Source organism: Pteropus alecto, unplaced genomic scaffold (assembly GCF_000325575.1).
Source record: "Pteropus alecto unplaced genomic scaffold, ASM32557v1 scaffold21, whole genome shotgun sequence".
Lineage (NCBI taxonomy): Eukaryota > Metazoa > Chordata > Mammalia > Chiroptera > Pteropodidae > Pteropus > Pteropus alecto.
The window spans coordinates 13,694,383-13,717,123 of NW_006436282.1; the positions used below are offsets into that span (position 1 = coordinate 13,694,383).

Sequence of the window (22,741 nt, forward strand, 5' to 3'; positions counted from 1 at the left end):
TTCTGTGGTTAACCTGAATTTTGCTTAATCTAACACACCTGTTCCATTCTCCTAAAAAAATTTAGTGTATTTGTCTTCCAGTAGATTGTAAACTCCTTGAAGGAAGAGACCGCTTTGTTTTCACTGGTGCGGACATCGCTTGGTGAATAAAAGTAAATATTTGTTGAATTAATGAATAAAGGGTCAAAATCAGAGGGTCAACTCCTTTGAGGCCTGTTCAGAAGAAAAAGAGAATACAGCTATGGAAATTATGACCTGAAGTTTCAACCTTCCCTTGTCCAACTAACTTGGAACTAGTTGAGTTTTATAACTTTTCATTCTTCCCATTTACTTTCATGTTTTTGTTTCTATATCTACCTAATTTATATCATATATTATTTATAGTCCTGGGCTACTTCTTTGTTAAATAAAACATTGAGCTCTTTTTACTTTTTAACTCAAAAGATTGAATTTATTTTTGCAGTAATAGTGGTGCTGATTTCCATTGCAAACATGGATGTTCCCTTAACACACATTAAGACTGTATCACACTCTATAGTATTCCAAAAAGGAAGGCGAACTGTTTTCAAAGGTAATAAATAGCTTTAACAACAAAGGATGTAAACACCTCATGAAACAAAAAGTCTCTAGTCATATGAATGACTTGTGGCTGAATATTTCAACAGGATCAACTTTGTTTCTTTGATCTTTAGGTTTTTACTTTTGAATGTCCACACCTGGCATCTGCAGTAAAATACACAGCATCTGGATTACAGAATGCAAATAACATCCATTCAGGCAAACCTTCAAGAATAGCTGCTTTGGTATCTGCATCATGCATTGGAAATAAATTGATTTGGACTACAGTAGAAACGATGTGATTTTGGGGGTCAACTTTAATGTTTTTTTAGATGGACCTATTGTTGCCTTCCTTTTTGGTATTGAATGGGATTTTTCTTTCTTTCTTTTTTTTTTTTTTTACTATTATCAATATCATTTTAATATTAATGATATTAATGTAGCATATTTGGTGAAAATGACTAGTTTTGCTTCTTCGGTTTCTGTGTACTTTTCTGCTTTAACGAATTTCTAAAACTCAAGAGAGAATTATTTATTAGCAAGATACTTAAACATGTCCCTTATGTTATTATCTTCAAGTTTCAGGTACCTTGGAAAAATGTTAAAATTTTAAACAAGCCAACATATATATTTTTCAATTACATACCATCATGATTTCTTTTTTTCTCAAAACTTTCACTGAAGTGGGGTTAGGAAAAGTGCAGGGATTGACAAAAATAGAGGAAGGCAACTATTAATTGTTGTGTTTAATTGGGTAATGGATCTTACAGGCAAAATGTTTCTGAGACAGTTACATGACTTAGTGCTTCAAGAAAACTTGTAGATCATGTCCTCTTTAAGGGGATAATTAAACTTGCTTTTAGGTATAATAAAAGTGATACTAGGTTACTCAAGAAATTTATGGTAGTAGCTTTAAGGTCTTTTTTACTGAAAGCTATTTGGTCAGTATACATGTGTTTTTGAGTGATGCAGTTGAGTTATGAATTTTTATTTCAGGTATAAGCTGGTTATTTTGTAAAGAAGTTATGTTAAAATGTTATATTCAAAATGGACAAAATTACGTAGAATTAAAATCCATTCAGACTATGCTTTAGTTCTTGTTAATTTTCCCCCATCTCTATTCATCTATATATCCAGATGTTTGATGTTACATGTGATTGTATGAAAGCTCTGATCTGAAATCCTATGGCTTACTGGATTACCCTTTACCCACATGGTTTAAATTAATAATAAAAAAATGATCCAGGGCAATCTTGCAACAAAAGAACAAGACTTTATTGTATAACAGAATTGCAGATGTGGAAAGGTGCTCATAATAAAGACAGAATATTTCTGTTTCACAGAGCATCTGGAATGCCACAGGATCTCTAAGTTATCAGGAGCTAATGTTAGACAGCCTTGGTTGGTGATTAATTTAATATTCAGAGAAACTTTTTTAAAGCCTTGTGCCATTCATCATCATAATGTCATTTTTGCAATCCTAAAATGATTTACAAAGTCAACTCTCCCCCCTAATTTCTAAAACAATATTAAGACATCAAAAAGTTTCAGATACAAACTTCAAAGGGCAGCCAAATCAGAGATTTCTGGCTAAGACAGTTTAGATCATTTAATATCCTTTGGTTTTCCTAGGATTAAATTACAGCCTATAGAATTCCTGGAATCTGGCTAAGGAAGTATTATATAATATAGCATGGCAATTTTGGGGAGGCTGGCAAAGGACTAAGAGAAGGAGATGGCATCTTTTAAATTTATCAACCTTTCAGTGAATGCTTGTGAAATATTAGAGGTATGAGAAGTTATCCCAGTGTGGATACCAAGCTCTGATGACCAGAGAAATGTTTGTGTATAAGCTCAGGGTGACATTCATTTAGAGACACTTCTTTTCTTCTTGTAGTCATCACATTACAGCGAAGCTTAGATTCATGGCTCATGAATGAATATCTGAGGCCTGAACTGATAACAGGAACTCATTCTGGCACAGCCACAAAGGCAATGCTTCTAGTCATTGTGGTTTTCTGGGGACAACAATGAGTGCTGGCTGCTTGTGCAGCGCCGTGACGTGGTATGGAAGAATCACACCACACATCATTCTGTCTGCAGGAACAATCCTGTATGTAACCACCGGTCTCTGAGGAAATTTAGCATTTTCTGAAAGAAACACATTCAGCTTGAAGTGGAGCTGGTAAAAGAAAAGGTCTGTGAAACAAATGTTAGTGCTCTGACTAAACCAAAATATAAGTGATTGTTACAGGAAATGACCTGTTGCAGAGGACTTTCCACTCTAAACATATACATGCCACCAGAAAGGTGAGCGTGTCACAGGTTGTGATGTGCATAAAAGCAAATTCGATCACTCTTAAGATAATATATGCTTTTTAAACAAGATTTTGGTGACCTCAGGCTGTACTGTTGATCTAATAATCAGGTGCTTTTATGCCTTAAGCTAGCAACAGATTGTACAAACAAAATGCATTGAATTTTTTATGATGTAGAGAGATCAACAACGACAACAAAATTATAGAAATTGCAGAAAAAATTTATAGAAAAACTACTTTTTTACAATTTAAAATTTGATTTAAAATTTAAATATATATCCACTATTCCTAACATCAGTGTTTTCTGTGTGTGTGTAAGAGAGCATTAGCCACAAGAGCATGATTTAAAGTGATTAAAGTGTGAGATCTGTTGAAACATTCAATGCTCCTAAACCATAGTCTCAGAGTTCGCTTCGTAAATGTATTTCAATTTGGCATAACTAAATAAATCCAAACCCTTATTAGTTCAAGCTGCATTTTATACTTTTCCTAACATGTGTTGATCCTCCCAGTTTATTTTATTTTCACTTTACATTTTAAATTTAGATATGCTATTCCGTCCAAATGTGGTGAATCTATATTGTTTTTAAAAGGTTGAAAACATAACTATTTGCTTTAGCATAAAGTTTAGCATGGATTGCCCTATGTCATATTTTGGGGTTCATTTTCTCTCTTGGATCCTCCCATGTATTTACTCAGAATTTCTTTGTGTGTGAGATGTCTAAAAGGAAACCATTACAGCACATTCAAAATTGCAGTAGACGTGATGATTGTATCAGCATCACTTTTCATATTCTTTCCGTACTATTTCTTTGTCTATCATCATTTTAAAGATGAATGAAAGTTGGTAAAGAAGAAATAGGTAAAGGATGAAAACACCATAACACTAGAAGGTAGGATAGAGAAAAAAATATCAAAATAGGGTAAAAAGATTTCATAAAAGAGAGGTGGCTACTGGGCTATGGTTGGAGCCAATTATGTGCTTTGCTTAAAAAATTAAAATTATAATAGAATAATGGTAGAAAAGAGAAGATGAGTACGTATAAAATGGGGGTGGCTTCAGGAGTTCATCGATGATTAAATGTTACTCTTTTGCCTTTAGATTGACAGTCCTCCCCCCACTTTCTTATGTCTCTGCCAGAATCTAGATTATTTTATTTAAAATATTGAATTTTCTCTCTGTCCAGGTCATAGACTAATACTTAACAAGGACCAAGCAAGCAGGTAGAGAAAAGGATAAATGTGTCTTATTGGGGATTATATATTTTTAAACAAGATTTTGGAAATCTTGGATTTGGAAAGCATGCATTCTTTCTGAGGTACAGCTGGTACCTCAGCTCCATCCGCCTGCTGCTGTGAGGGAATGTGAGGTCTGTGTAGCCGTAGCTAACTCCTAACCACATCAATGAGGAAACAAAAATTTTATTTTCCTACTATTAAAAAGTGCAGTAGAAAAAGTCAAAAGCAAATATAAAATCTTAGTATTATGTAATTTATTCCAGATACCATCAAATCAAGGGAAAGTTAATTAAATCACATAGTAACATCATAATTCCGCGCTTGGATATTGAGAGTACGTAGTAAAATATACATTTTTTTCTTTTAAAATAAAAAAAACCTACATAGAATGGGGAACTATATAAGATCCTGGATATACAGAGGGGAAGAATTAAGGCCTCATATGTTCTTGAGTCTATCAGTTCTTTTCACTCTGTCAGCTTTTTTCTTTTTAGGATTGGCTTTCACGCACAACTGAGGGACATTAGAACACACGTTGCACATGACCATTATATCTTCCACTGTCTGATTTTTTAAAAATTTCATACATGCTTTTAAAGTAAAAAGCTATTGATTCCAGTGATTATATTAAGGTGGTTTTGAAGGTACTGCTATTAAGTCCTCTGAGCTTACACAAGTCCCCCTATTGACATATATTATCAGGTGTCTGAATTCTGTAGATTATATTTCTCAGAACTGAATATTCATTGACGAGAATATGTGTGCCAAATCAAGTATTTGATTTAAAGGTAGGATTTAGCAAGATTTGTTGTGTTTATTATGTCATAGATTGCTGTTGCTGTATTACGTGTGAGATGGTTTGAGGACATACCTTTTAAAAACCAATTAGGAGCTCCTTGATAAAGGACCTTGATAATAGCAGGTATTCAGCTGGTATGTTTGTTGGAAATAACGTGGACCCAATGAATCACACAGTCTCTAATATAGGCGATCTCTACATTGTTTTAGGTTAGACTACTGTTTTTCTAATGACGACTGGACCATTTTTTTTTTCAAATAAATAAAAATATTTTAGGCACAAAGGAAAATTGATGATGACGTGAAATGTGGAAAAACCATAACAAAGAATTATCTTTTATATTAAATGTGTCTTTATAATTCTACATCAAATACTAATTTTAAATAGAGCCCCAATATAAAGTAAATTTATAGCTTTAACCAAATTGGTTTTAGGTTTTTAAGTAACAGGAGTGAAATTTGTTTATACCTCTGTGCCTCTTTTGTTAAACATAAACATGGAGAGCTATATGTGAATTAGTACAAATTACTCAGAAGCTAGTAAGTCTTTGATTAAAATAAATAACTCTAAAAGGCTACATCAGGGGTCCCCAACCCCTGGGCCATGGAGTGGTACTGGTCAGTGGCCTATTAGGAACTGGGCTGCACAGCAGGAGGTGAACGGAGGGTGAGTGAGCAAAGCTTCATCTGTTTTTGCAGCCTCTCCCCAGCACTAGCATCACTGCCTCAGCTCCGCCTCAGATCATCAGGCATTAGATTCTCATAGGAGCATTGGTCCCTGGTGCCAAAAAGGTTGCATTAAATGACTTTAAGGATACTTAGACTCTCCAGTCACTATTCACAAGAGAAAATGTGATATTGGTATATTAATTCCCTCTAAAGACATGTGATATGCAAGATATATTATACTGTGCTCTGTTTTTCTCAGCAGCATTACAAGTCTATTTCCAAATTTTGTTTTAATACTACAGAGGACCTAAGGGAAATGCCAGCAGCGTAGCCCTTGTGAATCAGATTGATTTTAGGCAGGTCCATACTGTTGGGGTTGCCTTCTAGGCATAGCCTGCTGGCATCAGTAGTCTCCCCATCTTTTAGAGCTCTCGGTGGGCCTCCCTTTGCAATAGGGCCTTTTACTTTTTAAGAATAGTGGTCTTCATTCCCTTCCAAGTGGCTTGGTGGTCAGTGATTACTTGTAGAGTGCATCTGCCAAGTCTAGAAAATACTTTAATGATTTCGTGAATCATAACCATGGAGTTTTCACTTTATTCTTTGACAAATTGAAGAGTTTCTGTGTAGAATTTATATTTCTTGAAAAGTAGTATGTCCTAGACATGAAAATCTCTAATGTCTACTGCCAATGATTTTTGAAGACCAAATTTATATTCTAATTAAGTCCTCGTTTGGGAAAATTAGAATTTTTGTTTTCATTTTGTTTTATGTCAATATATGGTTAGATATGCTAAGTGGCATTGTGTACTAAATGATATCAAATTTAGTATTTTATTATTCATCTACTTCAGTTGGCCAAATTTGTATGTGTGTACATACATATATATGTAATAAAAATATAGAAATTTTTTTCTACATTGTTGTAAATAATGTTTTCAAGATATATGTTTTTTTTATTGTATAGTTTATCTTAGGGTCTACTAGACAGTGCTTCCAACAGGTTCTATATAGTCTTCTAATAAAATTGAGAAATAGAAAACAGCCGACACCAAGCTCCTACTTTGCGTCAGGAGCTGTTCCAAATGCTTTATGCATTTCTAACTCGTTTAATCCTCACAACACTATGATGTTGGTCATAGCACCAAGCTCTGTTCCATGAGTATTTCTGCTAAGGAGGAAAATGAAAGAAGAATTTTTTCCAGCAGAGCGATATGGTAGGTAGGTGTTCAGTGGGTGGTAAACTGTTGCTGAGGAGGAATCGTGCATTAGGATAGAAAGATAAAAGGAGGTGGACAAAAATCTACATTTATCCTTTACGGATACCAGTCACACTGTATCCTTCTCTTAATTTATTTAAAACTATTTATTAAGTGCTTCCTATGTTTGAGGCATAGCGCTGTCTGGTCAACAACAGTCACTTCTTCCTTCATAAACTTGATTGAATTTGAGGCCCAGTCATTCCTCGCCTTTCTATTTGATTTTCCTCGTTTTCATTTTATGTTGACATAGTACTGCTTTTTCTTGTTTCACTCTGTGTTCCATGGTGATCATTAAGAAATTATGCAAAAATCTTGTGCAGTTGTGGGAGAACAGGTACATAAGTCTCTCTCTAGGCACTCTGGAGGCTAGGAACATTGCCTTACAGGTAGATCTGAGGAATAGCAGTATGTCAGCATAATAAATTTGTATAGTTTCGGATAAAGTGGCAAATGAGATATAGTGGTGTAAGCACTGACTTGGAAATCAAGATTCCAGTGCCATATAGAAGTGGATGTTATCACTCTGTGGTGTTGAAAAAGTCTGTACTGTTTTCTAGCCTCACTTCCAGCCTTTGTAGAACAAAAACATTTAGTTATATGGTCACTAGAGTCCTTTCCATTGTAAAATTAACTACTGTTTTGAGAGTACAACCTTAGTCATGGAGTTGAACATCTGTTAACTATTCATTGGTGGATCAGGATCTTATTTAAGTTAATTTATAAAATGTGAATTAATAGTATCAGAGAGGACTCCCAATGGTTATCTGTTTAATTCATTTTTAAGAATCCTGGAATCACCAAGCAGTATGACTACTGAAAATTTCAAGACTCATTAGTAGAATGCACATGTATTTTTAAACACCATTAAGAAAAGTATGTAACCATCCTCATTATATCTCAATTTCTATGAGAAACAAACATTCCTGCAGTCATTTTAACTAACTTCCTTGTTTTAAATTTTTTAAAATATAAGAAGAGTTATACTTTATTTTTTTTTTTTTCATTTAACAACTATTTATTGTTACAACTATTGTCAAGTTCTATGAAGTCACACCTTTGGTTCTCTCTTCTCTACAATAAATAATCTTCTTAAAAATTGCATTTGCCAATTTCAGGGATTTTCCGTGAAGCTAAATGATCTAAAATAGATGTTTTGAGTAATTGTTACTCAGTGAACTTCACTGTATCACAGGGCATAAAACAGAAATATGATCTCCTTAATCTTGATTCTATTTTCTACATGTTCCATAACTTCCTCCATCAATACAACCAAAGCAGCTGAAAGTTAGAAAACTGTGGTACTTGTCTTCAAATCCCTTTGCACTTAGGTAGTGGGTGTGAAAACAGAAATGTAAGAAACAGAACATGTGTGATATATGAATCAAAGTGTAGAGGCTATTTGGTGTGAAACAATGTGATCCTTGTAGCTCCTGCTAATGCATCATTCGGCAAATGCCTGAAGAAGACAGTTTTCAATGGCAAAAACAGTCTCCTGGAAATAGACCCTTCATTCAGTCCCTTGCATGAAACTTTAGTGGATGAAAACAATGGAAAATCTTTATCTTATGAACTTAAAATAGGTGTCTGTCATTGGATACATAACAAATACATGAAAATGAATTGATTCACATCATTACTTGGTTTCTGCAAAACTAACTCCTCCATTTCCGTTAAAATTCTTCACAAGTCAAGGTATCATATGTAGCACATGGAAACAAATAAATATAGCTAAAGTATATTTTCTAACGGGAGTGCCTTAACTGGTTTTGCTGACTGAAGGCCCCAAAATATGATTATAGTAATTAGGCAGAATTCACACAGCCCTAGGCATCTGAACATAAATACTTGGAAGAATTCTTTAATCCAGAACTTTATGAAGGTGATATGCATAATGTTCGAGAATGACCAAATTATAATATATATAATATAGATTTCTAGTCCATTAGCCTAAATATTATTATATAACTATTTACAGAGGAAATACTGCAGACCTCAAGTCATTTTATTCAGGAGCTGGTGGAAATGAATCTGGATAAGACAGTATGGATAAGAGAATTGTTCACTTCTGGTCTTACACAGGTTTTCATAATCTTTCTGTTTGTTCTCAGCTTTGCTCATCTCGTGCTCTGTGTGCCTCATTTTTTTTCTTTGTTTCAATGACTGTTTCCATTTGTAGAAAATTCTTTCTCTTCTACTGCAACTGCTCTACGATCTCTAAATATTGATTAATACCATTACTATGGAAGGTTTTTGTTTGTTTGTTTCCCCCTGCCCCCTCAAGAAATTCTGCAGAACCCCCTGAGTCATTTATAACTCCAGCATTAACCTCCCTTCGTAGTTCAGAACCATGGTCAACTTTCTAGCCAGAGAGTCAGTGTTCTCTGTTTGTCTACCTCTGTGGTGATTAGAAAGAATCGGGTCAGAATGTCCTAATTCTCCTGATTTCGGCCAGCATTGAAAACGCATCCTCCTTTGGATGGCTTCATGACACAAATATTATAATTCAGTTAAACAAGCCAGAACTCTCCATCCTCCCACATCCTCATCCCCCACCTAAAGAATTTCAAAAACGTTACTGCATAACAGTTTTCACCACTTCCAGTCCCCCGCATTTCCATCCTCCTCCCCTAAAGCCATGAAATACCAAGTCCAGACCTGTTCACATCATTTTTGCATTTACTGTTTCACTTCTTTTTTTCTGGGGATGTTTGCCTGTGTTTCCTCTAAGTATATCCCTTGCTCCTTCAGGGAGCATTTACAGTTTCCCCTCTATTGCTCTCTGTAACCACAGGCTAGTTGCAGGGGTAGACAGGTTTGTGGAAGCTGTGTTGCAATGTGTTTTTTCTTTCTTCTACTTATAATTTAAACTTGGCCTGTGGTCTATTTAATGCTGAAACCTTGGGTCTAGTGTGGAATAATTCTTACCCTTGTAGATTTTATCATTTTGGAAGGGTGAGGAGGAGATTTGGAAATGGTCATCATTTTTCTTGAAACCCCAACACTTGTCTTGGTAATGAAGATAGCATGTTGAGGAGCAATATGATATCATGGATGTAAAGGTTCGTCCATCTAGAATGTAGCTGCTCACCAGATGAAGAAATATTAGTTTTCTTCTATCTCGTGAGAGACTTTTTGAGGACCAATTGAGGTAATGCAGAGGGTGTGTTTTGTAGACTTTATGGACTTCATAATTGGCATTTGTCAGTATTAACCATACACGTGTCTACTTCTGCAGGGTGCAGAAATAAAATGCTATGACCCCTGTATGATTAAAGATTCATTGGAATGATCTGATTTTAAGGTGATTTTGTATATAATGGAAAAGAAAAGATTTAGAAGAGCAGTGAGAATTTTATTTTCATATAGTTAATCTATTAACATCTAATACTAAAGTAAGAGCACATTTTTAAAAATCGTTTGCTCCTGTTAGTTTGACTGTAGCTCTGTAAGTTTGATTTTGCTACAAAAGCCTCTAGCCCTCAATAACATTTAATATAATATAGAATATATTATTATATAATCACAATATTAATTAATATTTTATGATAGATCACAATAGCAAAGTATAATAGTTATTAATATGCTAATATAGCACTTATAGTAGTATGATATATAAAATGTATAGGTATATTTTAATATATTTTAAATGTGATTGTAAATATAACAGTTTTAATCCCGATCTTTTATCATAGTGAGCTATATACCTATCAGTCTTTTCACCATGTAACTCTGAGCTCTTTGAGGATTCAGTTGTCTGTATGTTCTGAGTCAGTATTCTGCACTTAATAGATGTTCCCTAAATTTCTGTTCAGTAAGTACGTTCCTTAGCATGTCAGTTCCTAAACATATTAGTAATTTCCCCTACAAAAGGAAAAGTATTTTGTGTCAAGTAAGTTGTAAGACTCCTAGGTTAAAAAAGAAAGCAGGTTTCTTATATAGCAGGACTTCTCAGGGCCCTTGATTAGCTCAAATGTGTTGTGAATTCCACAGGGAGTTATAGTACGAGTGGTTGAATTCATTTATTCATTTGTTCAATAAATATATTTTTAGTGTCTTCAGTGTGGCAGGCGGTGTTCCCATTTATTTAGACTGAAGCAGAGAACAAGAAGACAGGATATCTCTCCATGGAGTTCTCTTTCTGGAATTCTCCACTGATACATATTTTTTCCAAGGCATATTTCCTAGGAATAGCTACTACTCTGCCTAAAATATTTTAAAATTAATGTTGTATATATTAACATTGTATATTTCTCCCTTCCTCTGCTTCTTTTTTTACTCTGACTTATAGATACACAGATCCCCAGTCATTACTCTAAAGGTTAAAACCAAGTATTTATTGAATACTCATATGCTAGTTTTTGTCCTAATTCAATTTTTCATTATTTATCATTTTATTCCTAAACTTCCACTAAGTCTCATATTTTCTTCTGAGGTTCCAGCCAGTGCAGAATTACAGGCATGTTAGACAATGAAAGAGTTTGATTATTTTGGTGCCTGATTATCTTAAGAAATGATTTTTGTTCCCAAACCAAGTTTGTCCAAGAGTGGAGACAAACTGCATGGCTTATTTGGAATCTCAAAAAGTCCCACAAAGTGACTTTTGCTCATAGATGATGTAGAACTGAGAGTAGAGGCACCGGACCAAGAAGATGTTTCATCATTAGAAAGGGGAACGGGTTCCAAACAGTGGCAGTCCACAGAGAGTTGTCGATGGCCATCGTGTCAAAGTTCTCATTCTTACTTTTCATTGACAGGGAGCTGGCACGCATCTCAGCTGTGTCAGGAAATGTGTTTTCGACATTTGAGAGGTGAGAAGAGAACCAGGAAGGAGACTTTGGGACCTTTTAAATGATTATACAACTTAAGCCAGGTTCTTATTCTATAGAAATAGTCATATTGAGTTATAAGTATGAAAATCTGGCTCCACTGTACTTTATTCTCTAAAGAGCTTAACATTTCATCTTATTTTATCCAGCAACAATAATGTGCTTCACCTGCATTTAGCATTATGAAGTAGATATTTAATGGAATTAAGTCACTGGAGCTTTATGCCTGATACAGCCCTTAATAATTACGAAAAGCTTTATGATTACTATTTTAGAATTATTTCACTCTCTTATCAGCGGTATTTGGCCAGTCCAAAAAACAGACTGTGCCTTTATCCTTTTATTTCTAGAGCTGACACAGTGTTGTGGAATGAAAGAGTATTGAATTATAATTTTATCGAGGTCGGGTGTTATGCCAAATTTAGTTTATAAGTAAATTAAAACTGCTTCAGAATTAGGTCAGGTTAGTGTGCATTTACTTCTGTGCAATAATTTCTGCTTCTTACTCAGTGAAGGGTTATGGGATTAGTACCAGTAATCCCTCCTGCTCTCCATGCTCCGTGCTCAGAATATAAACAAGAAGGGTATGCTGATTCAAGGAAAGCATTTTTTTCAATAGGGCTGCTGCTTACTCTGTCCCATATGGACCTCTCAAAATAGTGGCCACAATTTTGGTTGGTCACAACAGACTGGGGAAGTCTCCCCAACAAGAAGACATGAAGGCAACACATGATAGTGGATTTATAAAATCAACAAAAACCTGGTTAAAGATGAATTTGATTCATAAAAGATAGTTTTCTAAACAACCAAACATAGCCTTTAAGTTAAGACAAAACAAAACAAAACAGCAATCTGCTATTTACCTGTTCACTCACTGGAATATTGGTGAAGCATATGGTCTTACAAGCCCCTCTCTAGTCATCACCCTAATTTTGAGTCTTTACTTCCATGATCTATACTGTCCCAAACATCCCTCAGACCTATATCCTACTGCTCACTTCCTTGAACCCGAGCCCATATCCCCATTGCAAAGTGCTTTGTTTATGTCTGTAACTGCTCAGATGCCATCTGTGAAGCATTGAGCTATCGTGCCTATATTTCTACCGGCTCAAGTTATTTCTCTTCCTATTTATATGGCACAAATAAGTGCAGTTTTTGAGAAACAGATTTTTTGTTTGTTTGTTTTGTTTCAGTGACAATGATTCTGCTAACACTTAGAAAAAATCTGTGCTACAAAAGGCCTTCTGCACTTGGGATAAGTCGGATTTTGTTGACCTCTCCCAATTTAGGCACAGAAAAATTTATATATTATCTAGAAAGAAATTTCCTTATTATATTCCTCACCGAATTTTGTTTCTCAGAATGTCTCATGGCTCTTGCTACCAAATCTCCCCAGGCTGATAAAAGAGGGGATTAAAATTGTGTCACTTGCCTTTTAAGATGGCAGTTTTGCTAGGAGGGTGGGACTTGTCAGTCAGTTTCTCTATCAGGAAGCTGGTCATTACAAACTGCTTCACAGTTTACTAGAGACTATTGTTACCTGAAGGGTAATAGTGAAATAAGTATTGGCTACATTTTCTGTGCCCTGGAGATAGTGTTGATGATATGTAGGGACAATGAGGTTAAATATAAAACATACAGGACAGTGTATACACACAGTAAGAGCTATTAATGCTGTTGCTATTTTTACTCTTTTGAGACTATAATGGAACTACAGATATAGCAAACAGAGGAAATACATTTTCCCTAAATTGGCTTGTGATGGAAGAACTCAAGGAAGCAATTCATGTTACTCCTCCCCAAACTTCAACTCGACCATTTATAAGACACCATATATTGAGAAAAAACGTCCACCTAAAATTCTACCTGTAATGCTTAGAAGTACTTTATTTGTCATTTTTCTTCACAGAAAGTTTTCCCATTAAGGCTTTTAGAAATGGCTTGAGTCTCTCAAGGAGCAGAAGTGGTAGAGGAAAGAATATGTGCCTGCTTTAGGTCACTATCTCTATCTGTTATAAAAGAAGGTAATATTTCAAGTAGGTACAGCAGATAAAGGGACAATGGCATAAATGGGCTGATGTGAAGGTTTTATGTGAGTCAGTGGCAACTTGAAAGGTTTATTGGTGACATAGTTAATACAGGCCTGGACCCGGAGCCTGGAGATTGCTACTAGCTTGAGCTTTGTATCAGTCACTTAACCTTTGTTTCTTCTCCTCTAAGAAGAGGATAAAATTACTAACGCAATCCAAGAAGGGACAGAGGAATGGATTATTATGTATGGATTTTGAGAATCAAGATTCTCAGAAAATACATTTTTTAATTACTACATTTGCCCCATAGTATTCAAAAAATGTTAATCTTTTTCTTGTTTTACAAAGTTCTGGATTGTGTTCTGTTGGTGCCCATCAATTATGACCATCTGTCTTAAAAAAAAAAAGTGCTTCGAAATGAATATTATGAGGTGACAAGGTAATGAAAGCAGATAAAGCCTGTTTCTAGTAAAGAATTTTTTTTTTAAACTTAACTGTTTTGGTATTGATTAGAGTTTAATAATGTCCTTTAAAATTATACATAGAGTAATAAATAACTGATATTTATGTGGCCATTTTATTGTTTTGCAAAAGCTGGCACATGTTATCTCACTTAAACATCACAACAACTTTACGTGAAATTGCACAAGGAATTTGGATTCCAAAGCTATTGAGTGGCTCACCCAAGGACACAGGGCTGGCAAGAGGTAGATCAAAATAGAGGCCTTGCAGCTTCAAATCCAGAGCTCTCTCCAAAATCCACCTCAATCTTTTCAAAGACAAAAGGACACAATCTCTCAGACTTGTATCTGATTTATGATTGATATGTACCATACTAAGACAAAACATACATGGTGGAATTAATGATAAAATAATGGTTTAATCTTCTAGGCAATCCTCCTGCCCACCTCTACTGCCAATTTCCCAAATACCAAACCTTTTATTTATCTTCAATAGACAAACATCCTTCTTAATGTACTTGAGCATTTTGGGAGATTGTATGGTATGTCCTCATGCAATATGAAGAATGCATTTGTTTTTTTCCCCACTGAATATAGAATTGGTACTTTTTACATGATGTTCTCATTCATCACAAAACTAATTCTCAAACATATTTTGGCAAAGAAGTGGAGGAGTGATTTGAATTATAAAGCAGCTGGCAAAACTGTAGGCATCATTGGTAATTAAGACCAATTTGATATGTTTATCATTTAGTGCAAACAATGTTATCTGATCCAGTTTCCTTAGTTCCTAAGATGTCACTATGCTTCATCTCTTCTGTCTATTTGCCGGCATTGATTATTAAACACTTAGCTCTTTAATTTGGGGGAAATTCTACATAGCTGTCTCATTCATTTCAAACATTTGCCTGTGAATCACCACATCTCATGTTTCTATGAGCTCTGTTAATAGAAAGAATGAAATGGCTGTCACAAAGTCTCGTTTGTTCTGTTTGATGCTTATTCTCCTTTCTTTGTTTCCTTTACCCTTTTAAACTGTAAAAGTGTCATCATTACAACATTGAGAGACTTTTAAGGGAACACATAAACTGCAGTCCTGCCACCCTTCATGCAATGAGTTTCCTCTCCTGGTTTGACCTTATATCTTCATTGCACTTCGTACACTTCCAAGAGGACAGGCAGTTCTGGCTAAGCCTTTATCAGCATGCCAACTGCACCACGTTGTAATTGGCTCTTCACTTATTGTTCTCTCTCTAGACTGCAAACTCTTGTAGGAAGGAGGTTTTATTTTGTTGGAATTTTTATTCCCAGCTCATAGAATGCTGTATGGCACATACAAGTGATTCATTTAATGTTTGGTGAATAAATAAATGAGTGTCATATCAAGTGAATTGAGATAGCATTTTCTGTTCTTCCATTCTCTGGCTGTTTTCCTTGGGCACGATGATCAGTATCTACCTATAACATTGAGACAAGGATAATATTATTCACAGAGATTACTGTTAAGAGATATTTAGTCTGTACACTCGAGTGTTTTCATACTGTGAAGTACTCTTCAAAAGATGATTACGCTAATTATCACAACTTCCCATAAACATGCCATAAATAATTTTTTTGCTTTAGTTCAGGTCTGGATTATTGCAATAACATTGTAACTAGCCTCTATGCATCCATTCCCGCTCTTTACTCCATATTGTACCATCAAAATCATAAGATAGGACTGTCAATTCTTCACTTCGCACCCTTCAACAGAAACCTGTCTGTCTTGTTCACCAACGCATCCCTGACTCCCAGACCTGTGCCTGATATTTGTGCTTTTAAGCCTTTGGTAGCTTTATATCCAGCATCTGGAGGCCTTTGAAGAAGGAATAGGAATTTTTCATCACATGCCTCCTATGTACCTCCCCAGCCCCTAATCTCACTCCAGCAAGACTTGGACACCTGTCCAGGATTGTAATAATAAATAACCCTGGGGAATTCTCCAAATAGACCATGCTTCTTTCCATCTCAGTGCCTTTGCATAAGTTTTCCTTTTCTTTCCAGAAGGCAGTTTCCCTCCCCCACTGGGGCGCTTGACAAATGGTTATCCCTTACAACTCAGTTTAACATTAGACTTTTCTTCAAAGCATTTGCCTTTCACCTGGCAAAGGTTTCTTGTCATTTGATCTCACACAGCATAGTGCATGTAAACATATTATAATACAGTAAGCAAGTAATCTGTAATAATTGTTTGCATATGTTTTTTTCTTGGTGATGAGCTCTTTGTGTGGAGCCTGAAATGTAATGATGTCTCTATTCCTTGTTCCTAATATGGTGCTTGGTACTCCATAAGCACTCAATAAATATTTCTGGAATGAATTATTATACAAACTTTGTAACTATAATTTCCTTCCAACAGTATAATCTACCATATTTTTCTACTAGAATTTACTACTATTGGAAAATTTGGAAATTTCCAGTCATTCTGCGTGTAGATTCTCATTACAAAGGAATTTTTCACTTAGTGGAAATTGTCAGGCAATGAAACCTTTTAAAATAAAGTTTCTGATAAGTAATGTCTTAGAATTGTTAGATTAAATTAGGAAGGAAAAATGTACTTTTTTTTGTAAGCCTATTTGTAGACAGGTGCTGTGTATACAGAGTCAAACTTAAAATACGAAATTATCTGTGTAAAACATTGGGATTTATATGCATGTGTGACTTTGATTTATATAATGAGTAATTTAAACAGAAGTACAATAGCAAAATGGGTAATAGCATTACTAAGCAGTTCACATAAGGGGAACCGTGAATGGCTTTCGAGCGTATGAAGAGATGTTCATAGTAATGCAAGAAATGCAGATTAATATATCAATAATCATTTACTCCAATCAGAATGAAAATATTAAAGAGAATGGTTATCACCAAATGTTAACAAAAGTGTGGGAAGATGTAATATTTGCATGGCTAATGAAAGTATAGACCAAAGCAGTCATTCTAGAAAACAATCTTATAGCACTTAGCACAGATAAGTCATTTCATACAGTATTATTTGGGGTAGCAGGAAGATGAAAGCTTAGATGTCTAATGCAAGCAAACTTCATAAGAAATGGGATGGATGCAGCCTATCACAGTGCAGCAGTTAGAAGCAAAGGAACTAAATGATGCACAACATAAATAAGTTGTAAAGATAGAATATTGAGTGTAAAAGATGAGATAGAATGCAATATATACTTATACTTTTTAGTATGCCATTTTCTTTCACATGCTTTAATGACAGTGAGGTAATATGATTACAGTTTTGTTTTATCTTGTCCTGCTAGCAAGGTGGCTACTTCTATAGTAAGAGTACATAGTTATATAACATGTTTCAAAGCTACAGTTATTTCTTAAGGAGCTGGATATTAAAATTAATTTATTTAAAAAAAACTAAGGTAGATTTTTTTTCTTCTATAATATATGACTGTGAGAAGCTATTCTTTCCTTAATATTTAAAATTATGTTTGTTGGATTGCTACATCTTAAAAGCAGTTTTTTTCTTCTCTCTGAGAAGGGATGGAGGTCAAAGGATTAAGGAAAAATAATTATAAAATATTTAAAAGTCTTGGTTTATTTAATAACAGAGATCAGTTATTTTTCATGGTATTTTTACATGGACTACTTTGGTAAATGTTTTCTACTTTCTGTTAAAATGTCATATAAAAAAGGTGTGAGACTAACTCCATTTTAAACTATCATGACAATAAACTGGGTCGCGAAGATAGAGCATAGAGGGTGGAGGACCTGTCAGAGGACAGAAGCTGACACATAATTTTGTGGACAGATCTTGAAGTTTATACGTGACTCACTTTTTCTGCCCTTTATGTTTCTCCAATTAGAAGTTATCATGGGCGAAGATGGTCAAAAGGTACAAATTTTCAGTTATAAAATAACTGAGTAATGCAGATGTAATATTCAGCATGGTGGCTATAGTTAATAATATTGTATTGTATATTTGAAAGTTGCTAAGAAAGTAGATCTTAAAATTCTTATCGCAAAAATAATTTGTAACTATGTAATGATGGATATCAACTAGACTTATTTTGGTGATTATTTTGCAATATATACAAATATCAAATTATGTTGTAGATGTGAAACAAATATGAAGTTATATGTCAATTATATATTCATAAAAAGAAAAGAGTTATCATGGTTATTTTCAACTAGTCTATTTTACTGACTCCTAGAAGTACCCAAGGTTAAGTCCCATGATGTCTCCTAGGTATCTTTCTAATAAATCTTGTCTGTTTCACTACAATTTCTCTATTTAACTTCTTTAGTTTAGTGTAATAGCTTTCTTGTTTTATAGTCTCTCCTCACTACAATCCAGCTCCCTAGTTATCTTTTTAAAATTGTCATTGACTTGCTTAAAGTTAGTTCTCTTGTTCCCCACAGGATCAAGTCTAATACTCTTTGGGATGGCATCCAAGGCACTTGCTAAAGCACCTTGTACTTGCTTTCTGCTTCGATCTTGCAGCACACTTCTTCCATGCTGCTCCCTGTGCCTTAAATTGTGCCTTCTTCTGGTGATGACAATGTGTTTAACACTCAACAGGAAGCCATCTTCACTCTGTGGTGCTATTCCAGGAAGAGTGGGGCCTGTCTTATGTGTTTCTATTGTGCTTTTGGCACAGGAAATTGTACATATTGGCATAGGAGTCTATCTTCCAAGGAAGACCCCTACATATTCTGGCAAGGCTAGTGCCAATATTTAATATGTGTTTCTTTAGAAAACATCTTCCTTGGACATTTTAAAAGCAAAAAATTACTTGGTGATAGAATCCTTTGTTTGGCAGAACTGGGATATCTATCTATATCATCATTTTATCTCTGTATCAGTTCTTTCTTCTGAAAAAAGAGATCAGAATAGATGAGGGAGGAAGATATTTTAAATCTTTTTCCCTGCCTCCCTTTCCCCAAATATATATACTAACCACCCTGCAGATATGTCTTTGTCCAAAGTCTGAAGTCACTCTGTTTACAGTGAAGAATGCTATTATTTATGCCACAGGTCTTTCACCTTAAAATTCATTCTATTATATCAAAATTTGGCCGAGGACTTCTAAAGTCACCTAACCATAGATGTACAGAATGGGAGTCAGATGTTTGAAAGTTCCACTGAGTTCGCTTTAAAATACTGTGCTTGTATTACTTTATAATAAACTTAGATTAAAGATACAGCTGTAAGCATGCAGGAATGTCTTTACTATTACTATGATTTTGAAGTATAAACAACAAAATTGGGGATCAAACCATTAACTTCTATTTTGGTCCTTTTCTCGCTTCCTTTGGGTTTAAATAAGACACAGTTCTTATGTAATTTGGAAAGCTCTTAATAACCTTAATGGGGGATATTTTTTCCTATCATTTGTTTGGATAAAAAGACAAAACTGGTAAATTTAGAATTTCTTTGTAGAAAGTCTCTGTAAATGAAACTAATGAATCTTGATTCAATAAACTTGAATGAATATGTATTTTGTCATAGTTGAATGATCTAAGTACTCTGAAGTCAGATGTGCTTTCAAAATATTCACATAAATGTAAATTCTTAATTATGACCATTTTTAGGGTATTTATCTGTCTCCTAGTGGTTGTTGCTACTTTGGCCCCTTTTATATGTTTTGGACAGAGAAGGAAACACAATGCTTGCATTCCTGTGGTTGCTATAGTAATGGAAAAAAAAAACTGCAGCTGTGATTGTAGACTTGAAAAAAAAGACTGAGGTAATTTCAGCCCTGGAGACTTAGTAAATATTAATTGTGAAGAAGAAAGCTCCTGCTTTTATTCTTTAATAGTTTTTTTTTTTTAATATGTAAGAGCCAGAAGTCAGTATACTGAGATAAATTGTGACTCAATGTTACTGCCTCTAATTGCATTCCAAAGGATTGAAACATTAACTAAAATTCTAAGCAGTAGGATTTTGTATTCAATTTAATGAATTTTCTGGCTAGAGCTGATATACTATGATGCAGTAGGAAAAACTGTGGCCTGATTTAAAAAAAAAAAAATCATAGATTTCCTCACAGAGCAAAGAAAACTACAGTTTTCTCTCAGGTGTTTCTTGATTATTTTTTTTCTGAATAAGTATTCCATTTTAGAATTTCTTTGGACAGTTGTATGATCCATGAAGACCAGCCTCAGAATGAAATCCTTTCTGTATTGCATAGAGCTCAGATACTATGACAGCCCAGGATAACAGAGACTGAAATCTTGGTGGATGCTCAATAAATATTAACTCCTGTCTTTATTCTTATTATATATATTTTTTGTAGTAGCAGATGTTATATTGTTATTACATTTGTTCCATGGGTAGTAATCTTAAAGGAGTTTGGTGATTAGGGCTTAGAAGTTGAAGGTGAAAGTCAGTTGTCATAAAGACAGTACAAATGCCAGTGGAGCTGGTAGAAATACCCTAGAGTAGTGAGCAGCCATGGTATTCAGGTGAGTTTTCATTAGCACATATTCACTAAATGTTTGCCATGTATTGAATCACTGTGTTAGGAATATGGGTACAAAGAGCTATAGAATATATTTTTTTCCTGCCTAAGATGGGCTCATGAAGGATTCTGGATTCTATTACTATAAATTATATAGTAATAATAATAAATTATTATTATGTTACTATGCTATATACTATTATATTATTATACATAGTATATATAAATAAGATATTACTATACATATATATATATATAAAATGTTGTTTTATCATAATTTGAGAAATACCCCTACAAAGGCATGTATAGGGTGCTACACAAGCACAGAGGAGGGTGAAATTAAATCAACATTTTGTAGAGGCAGCATTGAAACTTGGCAGTTAAGAATGGACTCTGGAGCCAGGCCACCTAGGTTTCAATCTTAAAAACTTGTCATTCCTCCTTGTGCAGTGTTAGCTATGTAAATTAATGTGTCAGTGTTTCTGTTTCCTCTTTTGTAAAATATGAATAATAAGTACCTAGTTTACAGGATGTTCTGAAGATTGTGTTTGCTATAAATGGAAATGAAATGAATATGTCTCTATTATCTGTCTGTCTGTCTATCTATCTATCTATCTATCTATCTATCTATCTATCATCTATCATCTGTCATCTATCTAATCTATTTATCTTATCTATCTACCTACTATATTAGAATAGTATTTGGAATATAGCAAGTGCTATATATATTTAAGCTGTTATTGTGATGAAAGTTGGGCCAGGAATACTTCTGCTGTCAAACAGTTTAACACCACAGCCCTAGGCCTTCTGGTTCCTTGGTTTCAGTGGGCAATGGCCTGAATCATACAAGAATTCAGGGGTCTTATAATGAGCAACCCTTTTGGAAACAGTGTGTTGAATACATGTACATTCTAATCTCACTAGTGTTGCTTTGGAGAATCATTAAACACTGTTAAAAATAATCCTGCTCTCAGAATCTTGGAGCAGATTATATAAAGTGGTACAAATAAGAAGCAATTCAATTAAATATCATGCTGGCATTTAAAATTGGTTACTGTTGAGACTTTCAGCTTTAAATATGAACTCATATTTATTTATGTCCAGAGTGTCTTTTAAATATGGCATATACTTTCCAGTTGGCAGGCACATAAAGATTTTTTTATACCTTGATACTTCCCTGAAGGCTGCCCCCCACCAAGAAAAATTTATGTCTGGTATAAATCTATGTTAGTTGACATTACCCCAAATATACCCTCATAATCTGAGAAACTATATTTATCCATTTTGAGGATATAATTCAAGAAAGATAGAGGTGTGTGTGCATGTGTCATACTAATATTATTATTATTGCTGCTATTTTATTACTCAGTGAGAACAATGGATTGGCAGCTTAGATGTAGCTTTATAGATGGAGCGTGGGAACCATTCTCATATTCCTGTAAGACAAGTGATTTGATGTACATTTATTATTCATAGATAACCTTAGGCATTTCAAATTTTAAAAAAATGAAAAAATGATGTATAGAGGACTGAAGAATATTTGGTCAATGATTTCAGGGTCCAATAAAGCTTAGTAGGGTTATTGCCACCAAGATTTAGTACTTTGTCTTTCAAGTCTTATAAAATGATTTAGTTTTAGTAGATCCTAGAGGTATTTATGCCACACTTAATTGATTCCATAAATTCAATTTACATGAGCCTAATTTATAAGTTAGAATGTAAATTTACTTCCTTTTGCAAAGAACTTCAATGGGTCCTAATTGCTTATTGGATAAATTCCAAATCTGTTGGAATTCTTTGCTCCATGATCTGATGACCCAAGCTACTTCTCAACCTCATTATTACTTTTTTCTAAATTCATGATCTTCAACTGGATGAAAATGCCACTTATATTCTCAAGTCCTCCAGTTTTTCCAAAAAAGACTTTAAAGTCATTAGAAATGCATCTTCCTTGCTTTTGTGTCCTCGCATGTGAGTTAGGCATCAGCAGCAATTGAGAGTTAATTGTTGGTTTGATTAACTAAAGACAGACTTTTATTCACATCTCATATACTTAGTCCAGAAACATCTCACCTCCTGATTAGCCACCACAGTTCTTTATCATGCTGTCTTTGTATTTTTCAGCAGG

At 34.4% G+C, this 22,741-nt stretch overlaps 1 pseudogene; it reads left to right on the forward strand.

The window, feature by feature from the left end:
* Positions 1-11,551: 11,551 nt before the first annotated feature.
* LOC102883560 overlaps positions 11,552-22,741 on the forward strand; it is a 43,695-nt pseudogene continuing 32,505 nt past the window's right edge.